Raw genomic sequence first — 11,781 nt, forward strand, 5'->3', positions numbered from 1 at the left:
CCTGTGCCCTGCCACCAAAAGAGAGACACAGAAAGAGATAGAGGGAGGTAGACGTAGGCTGGGAGGGAGAGAGAGAAGGAGGCGAGAGGTTCACATAAGTATATCAGTCAATTGAAATTAATTAAATTCAATAGACTCTAATCTATGGAAATCACGACTGGGCAGGACCACAGCAATCGGTGGGCCTGGGAGGGGATAGGTACACCCACTTGGGAGCCAGGCCCAGCCATTCAGATTGAGTTTTTCCCCACAAAAATACTTTATTACAGACAGAAAAAATCCTCAGTTTCATCAGCTGCAGGGTGGCTGGTCTCAGGTGATCCCGAAGGTGAAGAAGTCAGATGTGGAGGTCCAGGGCTGGCATGGTTAGACGTGGTCTGCGGTTGTAAGGCTGGTTGGACATAGTGCCAAATTCACTAAAACAATGTTGAAAGTGTCTTATGGTAGAGAAATGAACATTAAATTATCTGGCAACAGCTCCAGTGGACATTCCTGCATGTCAATTGCACGCTCCCTCAAAACTCAAGACATCTGTGGCATTGCATTGGGTTGTGTGACAAAACTGCACATTTTAGAGTGGACTTTTATTGTCTCCAGCACAAGGTGCACCTGTTTAATGATCATGCTGTTTAACCAGCTTCTTGATATGCCAACCTGTCAGGTGGATGGATTACTTTGCCAAAGGAGAAATGCTCATTAACATGGATATGAACAAATTTGTCCACAAAATTTGAGAGAAATAAGCTTTTTGTGCATATGTAACATTTCTAGGATGTTTTATTTCAGCTCATGAGTCATTGGACCAACACACGTTGCGTTTATATTAATGTTCCATATACAGTGCCTTCGGAAAGTATTCAGACCCCTTGACCTTTTCCACATGTTGTTACATTACAGCCTTATTCTAAAATTGATTAAATTGTTTGTTTTTAACGTCAATAATCTACACACAATACCCCATAATGACAAAGCAAAAGCAGGGTTTTATAAATGTTTGCACATTTATAAAAAAGAAAATGGAAATAACACATTTACATAAGTATTCAGACTGTTGACTCAGTACTTTGGTGAAGCACCTTAAGCAGCGATTACAGCCTCAAGTCTTCTTGGGTATGATGCTATGAGCTTGACACACCTGTATTTGGGGAGTATCTCCCATTCTTCTCTGCAGATCTTCTCAAGCTCTGTCAGTTTGGATGGGGAGTGTCGCTGCACAGCTATTTTCAGGTCTCTCCAGAGATGTTCGATTGGGTTCATGTCCAGGCTCTGATTTGGCCACTCAAGGACATTCAGAGACTTGTCCCGAAACGTGTTCATCAAGGATCTCTCTGTACTTTGTTCCGTTCATCTTTTCCTCAATCCTGACTAGTCTCTCAGTCCCTGCTGCTGAAAAATATCCCCAGAGCATTATGCTGCCACCACCATGCTTCACCGTAGGGATGGTACCAGGTTTCCTCCAGACGTGAAGCTTGGCATTCAGGTCAAAGAGTTCAATCTTGGTTCATCAAACCAGAGAATCTTGTTTCTCATGGTGTGATAGTTTTTAAGATGCCTTTTGACACACTCTAAGTAGGGTGTCATGTGCCTTTTACTGAGAGATGGCTTCCGTCTAGCCACTCCACCATAAAGTGTTCTGGAGCTCTGTCAGAGTGAGCATGACACCCTACTTGGTCACCTCCCTGACCAAGGCCCTTCTTTCCTGATTGCTCAGTTTGGCTGGCGGCCAGCTCTCGGAAGAGTCTTGGTGGTTCCAAACATCCTCCATATAAGAATGATGGAGGCCACTGTGTTCTTGGAGATCTTCAATGCTGCAGAAATATTTTGGTACCCTTCCCTAGATCTGTTCCTCAACACAATCCTGTCTTGGAGCTCTATGGACAATTCCTTTTCCCTCATGGCTTGGTTTTTGCTCTGACATGCACTGTCAACTGTGGGACCTTATATAGACAGGTGTGTGCCTTTCCAAATCATGTCCAATCAATTGAATTTACCACAGGTGGACTCCAATCAAGTTGTAGAAACATCTCAATGGAAACAGGATGCACCTGAGCTCAATTTCGAGTCTCATAGAAAAAGGTCTGAATACTTGTGTGTAACAGTTTTCTTCCGCTGAAGGAGAGGAGGACCGAAATGCAGCGTGGTTAGTGTTCAACATCTTTAATATAGATGATAACTGAGAACACTACAAAATAACAAATGTGAAAACTGAAACAGTCCTATCTGGTGCAATGACACAAAGACAGAAGACAATCACCCACAAAATACCCAAAGAACATGGCTGCCTAAATATGGTTCCCAATCAGAGACAACGATAAGCACCTGCCTCTAATTGAGAACCAATCTAGGCAACCATAGACTTACATAAACACCTAGAAAGGACACATTTATAAACATACAAAACCCCTAGACCAGACAAAACACATACATCCCCCATGTCACACCCTGACCTAACCAAAATAATAAAGAAAACAAAGATAACTAAGGCCAGGGCGTGACAGTGTGTAAATAAGTATTTATTTTATTTTATTATTAATACATTTGCTAAAATATCTGAAACCCTATTTTCATTTAGTCATTATAGGGTATTGTGTGTAGATTGATTTTAGAATAATGCTGTAGCGTAACAAAATGTGGAAAAAGTCAACGGGTCTGAATTCTTTCCGAAGGCACTGTATATGCAGTACCAGTCAAAAGTTTGGACACCTACATTTTCAAAGATTTCAAAACTATGAAATAACACATATGGAATCATGTAGTAACCAAAAGTGTTAAACAAATCAAAATATACTTCAGATTCTTCAAGGTAGCCACCCTTTGCCTTGATGACAACTTTGCACACTCTTGGCATTTCATAGTTTTGATGTCTTCACTATTATTCTCCAATGTAGAAAATAGTAAAAATAAAGAAAAACCCTTGCATGAGTAGGTGTGTCCAAACTTTTGACTGGTACTGTAAATCATAATTTATCCTCAACGAGAGCTAAATAGTAAACAGATAAGAGATTTAAAAGAAACACAAAATAATAATTCTCTCTAATGACAAGGCCATCTCAACACCATGCTACGTGCCCTGATACAGAGGCAGTGTCTCAAATGGCACCCTGTGCGAGAATATAATGTGTACAGTTAAAACTACATGGTTGAACAAATATTTTATGTATCCTTCAAAGCATTCTGTGCCCTTGTTCTATGTCAGACTAGACCTGTCCTGTCCCATGTAGCTATAAAACATATCCTGTAAAATGTACAGTAACTTACTAGCAGCAATTGGCCAGGAAGTTATTGTCATTTATTTTACAGTACAGCTACTGTAATCCATTTTACAATAATCCATTTAGGTACCAACAATTGTACTGTAATCTAATTTACACTGTATTACTGGAATTGTCCATGCAGCGACATATTACCCAGTGTTCTTTGCAAGTTGTCTATCTTAAATATTTTTGCACATTACATAGTAATATACAATTACGATATGGCCTCTCGCTAATCCGGCTCCTCTTTGACCAGGTCTTTGGATGAGCTGGCTCTCAGGTTGGGAATAATGTCCTTGTACTTCCAGGATGCCATCCCAGCTGTGGGCAGACCTGACCTGAAGTCAAAATCTCTTCACACCTTGTACACTGGGGGGGGTCCAAGCAGTACAGCACAGTGTGGGCGATGGTGCCGAGTCTGAGGGTTCTGTTGTTAAGGATGCCTGGAACCCCCTTCCCCACATTCTCAACTGCTTTGTACATGGTGCTGCACATGATTTGCTCCATCTGGCTTCCCCAGACAGAGATGAACATCATGGTTCGATCTTCTTGTAGGTCACTCTGTCTGGGGGAAACACCCTGCCTAGATACAGGAGAATGGGGTGAACGATTACCGTGAGGACCCAGATCTTACCCTTCATTACGAAGGACTGTGTGCTCCATTCGCAGATCTTCTGTTGGACATGGAGGATGGTCTCCTCCCAGCTGATGGAGCCACCTCCTTCCCTTTGGAAGGTGACCCCCAGCAGCTTGATGGTCTCTGTTTTGACAGAGAAAGAGGCGGAGAGTCTCATGCCAGTCCTGTGACAGTAACAGTTCACTATTACTCTTGTTGACGAGGGCGCCAGTGGCCGCACAGTAGTGGTCCAACACTTTTGTTGCCTTGGCGATGAAGCAACTATCTGTGCTGACCATGGTGATGAGCCTCTCCACCTGGGCCCCTGACATCTGGTAGCCAAGGATTTCTAGTGTTGACCTGATCTTCTGGAGGAAAGGCTCTAGGTATATGACGTACAACAGAAGGGCTAGGGGGCAACCTTGCGTTTGCTGGATCTGATGGTGAATGGGTCTGTGAGGGTATTGTATACCAGAACTCTGTTGGTGATATTCAGGTAGCATAGTTCAGTTCAGTGTATAAGGTGTTGGAGGAAGTTAATCTTGGGTAGCACCCTTTGCAGGAAGCCATGGCTAACCCTTTCAATGGCCTTCTTCTGGTCTAAGCTGAGAAGGCCCAAATGGGAGTGCAGGATGAGATCTCTCACCAGGAGAAGGTTGTCATTGAAGGATCTACTGAGGATGCTGCAGGTCTGGTCTGGGGCTATTACTGAGGAGATGTGTGTCTCAAACCATTTGGTGAGGTCCTTGGTCATGATTTTGTAATCGACAGAGAGGAGGTTGATTGGGAGTCAGTTCCAGAGGCCCTTGAGGTCCCCTTTCTTTAGGATAATAGAGACGGTACTCTGTCCCATGAACCCACCCAGCCTCTTTTCTCTGAATACTGCTCTGAAAACCTTCACCACGCCATCCTTGAGGAGATTCCAAAAGGTCTGATAGAACTCTTCTAAGATCCAGTCTGGTTCTGGTGCCTGGTGCTTTGTGTTTGTTCAGGGAGCACATGACCTGGATGAACTCCTTGTCACTTAGGTCGGCGTTCTCGCTCTTGCCACCCTCGGTGACTGTCTAGACCAGGCCTGGGCAAAGGCCTGCCCGGGGGACGTATGCGGCCCGCGACCTGATTCAATACGGCCCACCGAATCATGCTCAGATCACATAAAGAATTTGTGATAGTAAAGTTTTGAAAAACGTATGACAAACGTATTTATTCAAATTAAAAGCCCAATGAATACTAACTTATGTGTAATAATTTAACTCCCACTGCTTGTGGGACATTTATTTTGAAGGATCGTATAAATAACAACTGCACGAAGACAGGCTGGCACACGCATCACAGTTACAAATAGTAGCTAGCTAGAAATTGCGCAAAAATTTGTTTTTCTAAGATTTCAAAGAAAAGGAAAGTATACAACGAATGTACGATGTTCCAGCTAGAGTGGACATTGAAATATGTATTTATTGAGGTATCAGGGAAAGCTGTGTGCTTAGTGTGCAAGGAGAGCATCGCTGTCTTGAAAGACTACGCCATGTCCCTGTTAAGACGAACAGTGACATGGCGTGTTGAGGACATCGCAGAGAATATGGAACAACAGTTGAAAGAGAAGGTAAAGGATTTCACCTAGTCCTATTTCTAGCACCATGTCACTAGCAGTGATGCACGTGACATGGTGCAGTTGTTGATATTCTTACGAGGCTTAACCCCAGACTTTGAAATTACAGAGGAGCTTGCTTCTGTGCAGTTAATGAAGAGCACAACCACAGGGAAATATTTACTGGAGGAGGTTAATAAGTGTTTGGCAAAGCTGGGACTGAGTTTTGAAAAGATATCCAGTGTGACCACTGATGGCTACCCAAACTTTACATGAAAAAACATGTCCTTGGCCCTTTGAAAAGGATACAAGATCAAGTAGCTGAGCTGAACCCAGATCAGAAAATAATTTACCTGTATTGCATTATTCATCAAGAGGTGCACTGTAAATGTGTTCTGAAAATGGGTATGTTGTGGATACAGTCACTAAATTGGCAAACCCCAGGGAGTTTGTCTCACTGTTGGAAGAGCCAGAGTTGAGTCATGCAGATCTCCCCCACCACACAAATGTGAGATGGCTGAGTTTGGGGAAGGTGTGGGACCTGAAGTCGAAGATTGCTGAGTTTTTGCAAATGGAAGGAAAACATGTGGATTTCCCTCAACGGCAATATAAAGAATGGTTGGCTGATTTTGCCTTCAGCGTGGACATCATGGCCCTCATGAATGAACTTAATTCCAAACTACGAGGAAAGGCCTTTTTGCACATCAGATGTACAGCCTTGTCAAAGCCTTCAAAGGGAAATTACTTCTCCTGACCCGCCAAGTCGAAGCCAACAATCTCACCCACCTTCCGACACTACTAGTCTGTTCCCTATCAGAGGACCACCGGGAGAAGAATACATCACTTTGAACAGTGAGTTTTCTCATCGTTTTGGGGATTTCAAAGTGTTAGAAAATGACATGCAGTTGGTATCCTCTCCTTTCACCTTCAATGTGGATAACGCTCCCACTGACCTGCAACTTGAGCTTATCGAGCTTCAGTCTGATGCAGTGATTGAAGAACTATTCAAAACAATGAGGTCTCTGATGAGGTTCTATGCATCTCTCGATGAACAAAACCTTCCGAAGATGAGGAGTCATGCTCAGCAGATGTTTGTACTGTTTGGGTCAACCTATGTATGTGAACAGACATTTTCAGTAATGAAACATAGCAAGTCAAGGCACAGCTCATCTCTTACTGACTCTCACCTCTCAACAATCCTGCGCATAGCGACGTCAGAAACTATACCTGACTTCACTGCTCTAGTCAATGCCCATCAGAGACTTCACTCTTCACACTGATTGAGTACTTTAAATGTAATGTTGAGCTCTCCCTTTCTTGTGTTTTTGTGCATACCCGTTAAAACAAGAGTTCTGTCCATGGTGCTGAATGCACAGTGTACTCTTCCCTCCGTGTAGTTCATTGCATGTTTAATAATGAAAATACCTATCAAAAGGTTGTGGTTTATTTCTGTGCATGTTAAAAATTAAAATAAGTAGCATATCTGGACGTGATTTACAGTAGATATATCTGTCAAGACAGTCATACCCATCCTGTAATATGATTCTGGCCTGTAATGGAAAAAATGTATTCTAATGTGGCCATCCATGGAAAATAATTGCCCAGGCCTGGTCTAGACTACCTAGGAAGGTGGCCATGAGAGCCTCGTCAGTATGCTTGATGTCATACAGCAGTGGCCACCAACCGGTTGATTGAGATCGACTGGTCAATCTTCAAGGCATTTCTATAGACAAGCCAAAGATAAAAGCTTGCGCTACTTTTTTTTGTGTTGCGCTGTTGGCGGCATTTGCACTTAATTCAGAAGCCCTGCGCACCGGGTATGGAAAGTGTTCCCATTTTGAACATTTTAACCGTCCCGGGAAGACCACCTACCCGGGCAGACCGGCAGATCTGTGGCTAAATTAAGAGTGCCTACCTGTGCTGCCAATCAGATATAGCTCAATGTCACCGTGCCTACAGCTTCTAGCAAAGTTTGATACTATCCTACATGAGGATTTCATAACTTTTAAAAACCATGACCAGAGAGAGACTGTCAAAGAATACAGAAAAGAGCGTCTGTTTTTATGAGTGAGTTTCAGCACTGTCAACACTGTTTTTATTCAACACTATTACAAAACATAAAATGTGCTTCTCCACTCTCGCTGCAATTCATTATTATCCAAGTGTATTGATAGCCCTGTGTTTTTTATATTAGCGGCAGCTCGTCGTGCCTATTTTAATATCAAGGAATATTTGACTTTCTCTGGTCTTAGGAAAAACATTAATTTGTGCATGAGGCAGATGCAATTGCGTCACACTCTCCATATGGAGTCTCCGACCACATTTTTCAGATCAAGCATAATATTGCGACTAAGAGACGGACCCTCTGCTGTTCTCTTCCTCCCTCCATTAAGACTAATGCCGTGTTCAAAACAACTGGGAACATGGACATCTCTGACTTCCGACTTCAGTGCGTTCAAGACAACTGGGAACTAAAAACAAAGTGATCCAACTGGGAGAAGTATTTTTGAATGGTCATCCAACTCAGAATTCCAAGTCAGAAACTCGTGCATCTTTCTGAGTTCCTAGTTGTCTTGAAATCACCATGAGTATCATTAGTCCAATAAAATAAAAAATATATTTGTAAATCATTTCAATTTATGCTCAGCTGTGCCTCAGCTGTGCCTTGCAAGTGCTTTACCAACCGATCTATTTTATTATCAAAGCTAGAGTTTTGTCAGGCCAGGCATATAGTCAAAAGTCTTTGGTAATTTATTAGGCCTACTGCATAAACCTCATTCCTACAGAACTGTTTTGTTAGGTTAATGTAAAAAAAATGGAAGTAATATTTTTTTCTTTTGTTTTTATCTGAGCGATAGATCTTAGCTTGCTTTTTGACTGCGAACGTGATCTTGACTCAGAAATGGTAGCTTACCATAGAACTCCCTAGCCACCCCCAGGATGTCGTCACTGTTGGTAACACAGTCCCATTGGTTGTTGTACAGAGAAAGGATGGGTGCATTTCTACTCTTTCTCCAGACCCTGGAGTTTTGACTTGTGCTGGATATTCTTCTGTTCTTCCTGATAGAAGGTGGAAAGGTGTCCCTTGGTTTCAGCCATCTCTTGGGCCATGTCCTACTCCCTCTAGCTGGAGGAGGCTAAGACATTAGAAGGTATTGACTACCGGGTCCTGAAGGATAGATGTATTCATCCGTAAGGACCCCCTACCTACTCTCACTAGGCTTTCCCAATCTAAGGACACGGTCAGCATCCTGTGGTCTGAGAAGTGCACCGCTTGGCTTGTCAGGGAGAACATTCTCAGATGATTGATTGTAGTTCCTGTGCGCTACAATCTCTCTTGGGCCTTTGTCTCAGAGGGCACAGTTGAAGTCTCCCCCCACCAGGACTGATGTGGGGGTGAGCAGGAGTAACCGATGCCGTTTGAAGAGGGTTACTCTCTTGGCCACGTTGGTGGGGCTGTACACATTGATGACCCTCAGGGGGAAAACCCTGAATCTTGAGTTCAAAGACGAGGATTCGCCCGCTCTTGACTACCCTTACTGGACTTCAGTTTGAGGTGGGAGGATGTATCAAATCAAATTTGATTGGTCACATACACATGGTTAACAGATGTTATTGCGAGTGTAGCGAAATGCTGATGCTTCTAGATCCGACAGTGCAGGTAATGTCTAACAATTCCACAACAAAACCTAATACACACAATCTAGTAAAGAAATGGGATAAGAATATATAAATATAAAATATATGGATAAGCAGTGACAGGGTGGCTAAGATGCAATAGATACAGTTGAAGTTGGAAGTTTACATACACCTTAGCCAAATACATTTAACTCAGTTTTTCACAATTCCTGATATTTAATCCTAGTAAAAACTGTCTCAGGTCAGTTCGGATCACCACTTTATTACTTTAAGAATGTGAAAAGTCAGAATAAAAGTAGAGAGAATGATTTATTTCAGCTTTTATTTCTTTCATCGCATTCCAAGTGGGTCAGAAGTTTACATACACTAAATTAGTATTTGGAAGCATTGCCTTTAAATTGTTTAACTTGGGTCAAACGTTTTGGGTTGCCAACCACAAGCTTCCTACAATAAGTTGGGTGAATTTTGGCCCATTACTCCTGACAGAGCTGGTGTAACCGAGTCAGGTTTGCAGGCCTCCTTGCTCACACACGCTTTTTCAGTTCTGCCCACAAATGTTCTATAGGATTGAGGTCAGGGCTTTGTGATGACCACTCCAATACCTTGAATTTGTTGTCCTTAAGCCATTTTGCCACAACTTTGGAAATATGCTTGGGGTCATTGTCCATTTGGAAGACCCATTTGCGACCAAGCTTTAACTTCCTGACTGCTGTCGTCAGATGTTGCATCAACATATCCACATAATTTTCCTACCTCATGATGCCACCTATTTTGTGAAGTGCACCAGTCCCCCCTGCAGGAAAGAACTCCCACAACATGACTCTGCCACCCCCGTGTTTCATGGTTGGGATGGTGTTCTTCGGCTTCCAAGTCCCCCCCTTTTTCCTCCAAACATAACGATGGTCATTATGGAAAAACAGTTATATTTTTGTTTCATCAGACCAGAGGACATTTCTCCAAAATGTACGATCTTTGTCCCCATGTGCAGTTGCAAACCGTAGTCTGGCTTGTTTATGGCGGTTTTGGAGCAGTGGCTTCTTCTTTGCTGAGCGGCCTTTCAGGTTATGTTAATATATGACTCATTTTACTGTGGATATAGATACATTTGTACCTGTTTCCTCCAGCATCTTCACAATCTTTTTCTGGGATTGATTTGCACCTTTCACACCAAAGTACATTCATCTCTAGGAGACAGAACCGTCTCCTTCCTGAGCAGTATGACGTCTGCGTGGTGCCATGGTGTTTATACTTGCATACTATTGTCTGTACAGAAGAACGTGGTACCTTCAGTTGTTTGAAAATTGCTCCAATAGATGAACCAGACTTGTGGAAATCTAAAAGAAATTCTGAGGTCTTGGCTGATTTTTTAAAACTTTCCCATGATGTCAAGCAAAGAGGCACTGAGTTTGAAGGTAGGCCTTGAAATACATCCACAGGTACACCTCCAATTGACTCAATTGACTCTATAGCCATTACACAATTTTTTGGAACTTTCCAAGCTGTTTAAAGGCAAGTGTATTTAAACTTCTGACCCACTGGAATTGTGATACAGTGAATTATAAGTGAAATAATCTGTCTATAAACAATTGTTGGAAGAATTACTTGTTTCATGCACAAAGTAGATGTTCTAACTGACTTGCCAAAACTATAGTTTGTTAAATTGAAAAACAAGTTTTAAATACTCCATCCTAAGTGTATGTAAACTTCCGACTTCAACTGTAGCATAGAACACAGTATATACATATGAAATGAGTAATGCAAGTGTCATTATTAAAGTGACTAGTGTTCCATTTTTTTTAAAGTGGCAAATGATTTCAAGTCTGTGTAGGCTGCAGCCTCTCCGTGCTAGTGACGGCTGTTGAACAGTTTGATGCAATTGAGATAGAAGCTGTTTTTCAATCGCTCTATCCCAGCTTTGATGCACCTGTACTGATCTCACCTTCTGGATGGAAGCAGGGTGAACAGGCAGTGGCTCAGGTGGTTATTGTCCTTGATGATCTTGTTTGCCTTCCTGTGACATCGGGTGTTAGGTGTCCTGGGAGGCAGGTACTTTGCCCCCTGTGATGCGTTGTGCAGACCGCACCACCCTCTGGAGAGCCCTGCAATTGTGGGCGGTGCAGTTGCCTTACCATGCCATGTGATATAGCATGACAGGATATTCTCAATTGTGCACCTGCAAAAGTTAGTGAGGGTTTTCATTGACAAGCCACATTTTTTCAGCCTCCTGAGGTTGAAGAGGCTCTGTTGCGCCTTCTTCACCACACTGTCTGTGTGCCTGGACCATTTCAGTTTATTTTCCTGACACCACACTCTGAGGCCCCTCACCTGCTCCCTGTAGGCTGTCTCGTCATTGTTGGTAATCAAGCCTACCACTGTAGTTTCGTATGCAAACTTGATGATTGAGTTGGGGGCGTGCATGGCCACGCAGTGATGGGTGAACAGGGACTACGGGGGGAGGCTTAGAACGCACCCTTGTGGGGCCACAGTGTTGAGGGTCAGTGGAGTGGAGATGTTGTTTCCTACCTTCACCACCTGGGGGCGTCCCATCAGGAAGTCCAGGCACCAGTTGCACATGGCAGGTTCGAGACCCAGGGTCTTAAGCTTAATGATGAGCTTGAAGGGTACTATGGTGTTGAATGCTGAGCTGTTGTCAATGAACAGCATTCTTACATATGTAGGTATTC

Source organism: Oncorhynchus kisutch, linkage group LG26, assembly GCF_002021735.2.
Source record: "Oncorhynchus kisutch isolate 150728-3 linkage group LG26, Okis_V2, whole genome shotgun sequence".
NCBI lineage: Eukaryota > Metazoa > Chordata > Actinopteri > Salmoniformes > Salmonidae > Oncorhynchus > Oncorhynchus kisutch.